This window comes from Vicia villosa, linkage group LG7 (genome assembly GCF_029867415.1).
Source record: "Vicia villosa cultivar HV-30 ecotype Madison, WI linkage group LG7, Vvil1.0, whole genome shotgun sequence".
NCBI lineage: Eukaryota > Viridiplantae > Streptophyta > Magnoliopsida > Fabales > Fabaceae > Vicia > Vicia villosa.
In genome coordinates this window covers 7,456,845-7,462,193 of record NC_081186.1, presented here as the reverse complement: position 1 = coordinate 7,462,193, position 5,349 = coordinate 7,456,845, and the positions used below count along the sequence as shown (strand labels likewise).

Below are 5,349 nucleotides of genomic sequence, written 5' to 3'. Positions count from 1 at the left end.
TTCTGCCAATCATTTCAATAAAAACCCCTGGAAAGGGTTAGCCTCCAAAGTCAATTAAAATCAATCCATCATTTCAATAAAATTCCCTGGAAAGGGTTAGCCTCCAAAGTCAATTAATAAAAATGTCAAAAAAATAAAGATTCATTTCTCTTAGGAGATAATTTCCCCAAAAGAGTCAAAACCCCTGGAAAGGGTCAGCCTCCAAAAAACATGATAAAGTCAGTCTTTTACTAAATAATTTCTCCAGCTGAGTCAAAATCCCTGGAAAGGGTTAGCTTCCAAAGAAAAACAGTCTTTCAATAAATAAAATCTCCTCAGTAGAGTATAAACCAACAAAAATAGTTAGCCTCAACCTTGGGCTTCATACAAGGCACCAAACAACAAAACTCCCCTGTCAAGAGTCAGCCTCAACCTTGGGCATTGTACAAGGCAGATAATAGAGTCTCCCCAGTGAGTTCTTCATCACTCAGTAGCCACAACCTTGGGCTTTGTACAAGGCAGATAAACCATATTTTCATGTGTCAAAGATTCCTAACACCTAGGATCTTTTCCCCATAGAGTCATCCATACTCAGTTTATTTAAGAGTCTGCCACAACCTTGGGCTTTGTACAAGGCAGAAAATAATGTTTTCCCTAGCTAGAGTCAGCCACAACCTTGGGCTTTGTACAAGGCACACAAAATAGAGTCATTCATAGTCTCAAAAATTCAGTTATCCTCAGCAGTTAGCCACAACCTTGGGCTTTGTACAAGGCACACAAATAGAGTCTCCCTAAATAGAGTCAGCCTCAATTCTGGGCTTTGTACATAACACAAAAATACCCTGTAATTAATCCCCAGTGGAGTCATCTCCCAGAGTCAATAATATTAATAAATCAATCAAAAAAAAACCTCAAGCTTGGGCCTCATTCAAGCCAGCTAAAGTCAAATCTTTCATATAGTAAACAGACATAGCTTATCTCTATAGAGAGATATTTTTACTACTCTACCACATTCAAACAAACAAACATTTCAATTTCAATTTCAATCAAAGTCTCCCATTTAGGACTCTGAAAGACATGCTCTGGCACATCCCCAGACTTGTACACTTTCCCTAATTTGGACGAGCATCTTTCTTTCATTTAAGAGGCATCTGACTGGCATACTTGCACACACAAGTAAGGTCCCCCTCTTGAATGAAATGAATCCAGTTATTCTGTCACTCCTTTAAATGTTTGTGGTAGAATAGTACAAATACCTCTCTGTAAAGATGATTTCATGTCTCTTTACTGTAAACAGAGATTAAATTCAAAGCTTCAACCTTGAGCTTCAAGCAAGGCACCAAAAACAATTAATTTCCCTAGTTAGTTCCCCGAACTACATTAAGCTCTGACTTCCACTAGGGATATGTAGGCATGAGGTTCACAAGGAATCTCAGCGAGCTAATAAAATACCAAAAATAGTCAGTCTGTCTATTTGTCTGTCTTTCTTTAATCAATTCAATTCTCTCTCCTAACACAAAGGAGAAACTTTCCCAATCATTAGCAGCAAATACAATCACAATGACACAGAGAAGGTTCCTGTAGAGTACTACAGATATGTAGGGTGTTTAAACACTTCCCTATGTATAACCGACCCCCCGGACTCCAGAATTTCTAGTCTAGGTGAAATCCCCACACTTAGCAAACTCCTAGGGTTTAGTTGAGATCTTTTTTTCCCTTTCCTACTCGTAGGAAGAACTGAAACAAAATTCATCCCACCACGGGCGCATTCTCCTCCCAAATTTCGCGTGAAGGGTTTAGCGTGCCGTCCTCCCAAGTGAAACGGGGAGGTAAAGAAAACGACACCACAAGATGCACATCCACAAATACAACATAACAATACGTCACAACATTATCTAAACAACCATCGAACATTTTCAATAAAATGTCAAACTTCAACAACAAAGAAACCGCCATCACTCATAAGAATACATTACGTCATTAACACGTCACCATGTTGCATCATTATCATACGACAACAATTCATCTCACAACAACATTCACATCATATAATAATCCAATTCAAGAAAAGGATTCAAAAGAGTTTCCAAATATATAAAAAGCATATACAATGTAAAGACATCAATTAGAGCTTCATGGAGGTTCAAACGGCACATAGAAAGGAGTTACAGTTCAAAGGATACATCATTTTAAAGTATGAACAAGTTTTGCACAACAAGGTCTTCTTAGCGACCTTCAAGCGTGCTTAGGGAAATGAAATTTCAATAACCCCGCTTCAAGCGGTGGGTGGCAGAAGCTTTTTATGAAACAGGCTCCGCTTAGCGGACTGGCTCTACTTAGTGAGCCTCTTTATTTTTCCATATGAAACAACATCCGCTTAGCGAACCCATGTCCGCTTAGCGGGAGCGTGATTTTGATAAAAAATGATAGCAGTAACAGACCTACACAATCACCCTTACCCCACTAAAAACTCATTCTAACACAGCAATTAAACATGTATAAACACGAAATCTACCATCATCTATGATAACACGATTTTATATCGTATATTTAGCTTGAAATCCATAGATATTTATAGCATTTTCCGTTTATTATATTGATTTATTATGATATTACGCGAGTTTTTGCTTTGTTTCAGGTTTTACACTCTTATTATGACTAATTGTGAAAAAGAGAAAAATGGAGCTAAAACGACCCCTTTCTATGCCTAAAAGATGAAAAAGGAGTGCTGAAGTGAAAGAGGGGTGCAAATAAGGCCCAAGTGTGCTGAAAGAGACCCAAAGACCCATTGAAGCAATCCAGCCCACGAAGGATAGCAACCAAAGCCACACAACTACGCAGAGACGCACGTCTATGCCACCTCAGCAGAAGGGAGACGCACGTCTCCACTTCCCTAAAGATTCTCCACTTGAGACGCACGTCTCAAGTCACGCACCCAGTCTCCCAGAAGAATCGGAGACGCACGTCTCCAAGTCCCAGTCAGAAAAGCTCCCTAAATTCTCGGATTTCAACTGCAAAGCCTCGCCTATAAATAGAGGTAGATACTTCACTTCAACCTGTCCGATTTTCTGCTAACGAACTGCTGCCGAAATTGTACCGCGAACCGTATTTTCATTCTGCTTTCAGTCAAACACTTATTTTCTCACAACGATTTCTACACCGGAAATTGTTGTGAACTTTTTATAAATCTAGCCTTACGTTAGATTTATCGCTTTTATTTCCTTGTTTTATTTTCCGTCCGTTTAAATTCCGAAGAACGATCCAGCCAACCTGTGGTGGAGGTTCGATACTTGAAGATTTATTTGCCGTTTATTTAATTCAGGTTTAATATTTACCGCCTTATTTATATATTTATTTGCATGATATATTATATGCCTATTAACATGCCTATTACTATAAACCGAATCTATTTATGCATGTTTAACCGTATTAATATGTCTGGCTAAATTACTAAGGTGTCGGTATGTAGAGTAAGTTAACCGTGGGATCCGAAATAAATTGGCTTAATTATGTTTTATTAAATATCACTTATTTTTGGTTTATATGTCTAATTTAATTATAAGTCTTAAAACCAATAGAGCGAAAGTTTGAGGGGTTAAGACGGTCAAAGGTTAAAATCAATAGAGCGAAAGTTTGAGATCGTTAACCAGATAGTAGACATAGGACATTAGTTTTAAGGATGGCGAAAGCGTATTAAAACTAATTGGGACTTATTTATTTTCAAAAATTGTTTTTACACCCGAGCGGGATGGCGAAAGCGTACGTTAGGGATATTAGCTTGCTCCGAGTCAACAGAGCGAAAGTTTGAGATTAGGAGATTTAAATAGATAACAACTTCATAAAATAGGAATTTTATTAATTACGTTGTTTCCAAAAAGCTCTTCTAAAATCTAATGGGATGGCGAAAGCGTACATTAGGATTAGGATAGTAATCTGAATCAACAGAGCGAAAGTTTGAGACGAGGATTTTTAATCAATTGAATTAGTAAAGATTTTTAATTTAATTATGCAAAAGCCAATGGACCTTCGGATTACCTTAAGTTAAACGAAATACATACTGATACCTGTCTTTTATTATATTCTTTATTCCTCACAATCACTCTCCCTTAGGAACAATCAAAATTTTAGTAGCCCTAGCTTTACATAGTAACCTTAGATAACGGTAGATCGATTCATAGTCCCTGTAGATTCGATATCTTTTAAAACTACACGACACGACTGTGCACTTGCAGTCATCAGATTTATAGACACGTAAAGTCGCGATCAAGTTTTTGGCTCCGTTGCCGGGGACTATTTAAGTCGATATTGTAACTCACTGTTACACCGTAGAGACTAGGACAAATTTTCTCTTTCTTTCTGAACGATTGTATGCCAAATACTCGTTCACAAGGAGGAGATTTAATACAACGAATTAACGAGATCGAACGTTTCATTAACGTCAAACGTCGAGCTCGCAATCTTCCCGAAGTAGACCCAATTCCGATTAATCAGGAATTGACTTTTACTGATCAAATTAATCAATTCACCCCAAAGTTAGAGATGGCTGCTCCTCGTCCTCTTAGAGACTATGCCGCTCCTTCGCGCGCTGAACCGCACTCAAGTATCGCACCACCTGCGATTGAGGCAAACAATTTCGAACTGAAGCCTTCACTGGTCCAAGCTGTTCAACAGAATCAATTCTCTGGAAGCCCTGTAGACGACCCTAACCTCCATTTATCTGTGTTCGTGCAATACGCCAACACCGTCAAAGCTAACAACGTTAGTTCCAAAGCTATTCGATTACGTCTCTTTCCTTTCTCCTTGAGAGATAGAGCTAGAGCGTGGCTTCAATCCCTGCCTTCAAATTCCATAACTACATGGGACGAATTGAAGAGAGTATTCTTAGCGAGATACTTCCCGCCTAGCAAAACTGCTATGCTCAGAGGTCAAATCAACGGATTTACCCAGAAAGATAACGAATCACTCTTCGAAGCTTGGGAACGTTATAAGGACATGCTTAGACTATGCCCTCATCATGGACTCGAACCATGGCTGATCATCCATACTTTCTATGGTGGTCTCTTATATAACACTAAAATGACTATAGATGCCGCTGCTGGCGGAGCATTAATGGACAAGCCTCATGATGAAGCATATAACCTCATAGAGAACATGGCACAAAACCATTACCAATGGGGTGGAGAACGAGCCGCTCTAGAGAAAGCCCAAACCAAAGGAGGAATGTACGAAATAAGTGGTATAGACCGCGTTAATGCGAAAGTAGACGCTTTAACTTAAAAGATCGAGAACTTAACCATCACTCCTTCAGCCACCGCTGCTGCTGTAACACCTAACTGCGAGATCTGTGGATTGACTGGACATGTAGTTGCC

The 5,349-nt window shown here is 39.0% G+C and overlaps 1 non-coding gene across 1 annotated transcript; it reads right to left on the bottom strand.

The window, feature by feature from the left end:
• Positions 1-4,893: 4,893 nt before the first annotated feature.
• On the bottom strand, positions 4,894-5,000 carry LOC131621219 (small nucleolar RNA R71). Its single transcript, XR_009289544.1, has one exon. It is a non-coding gene; the product is annotated as a small nucleolar RNA R71 (small nucleolar RNA).
• Positions 5,001-5,349: the final 349 nt, after the last annotated feature.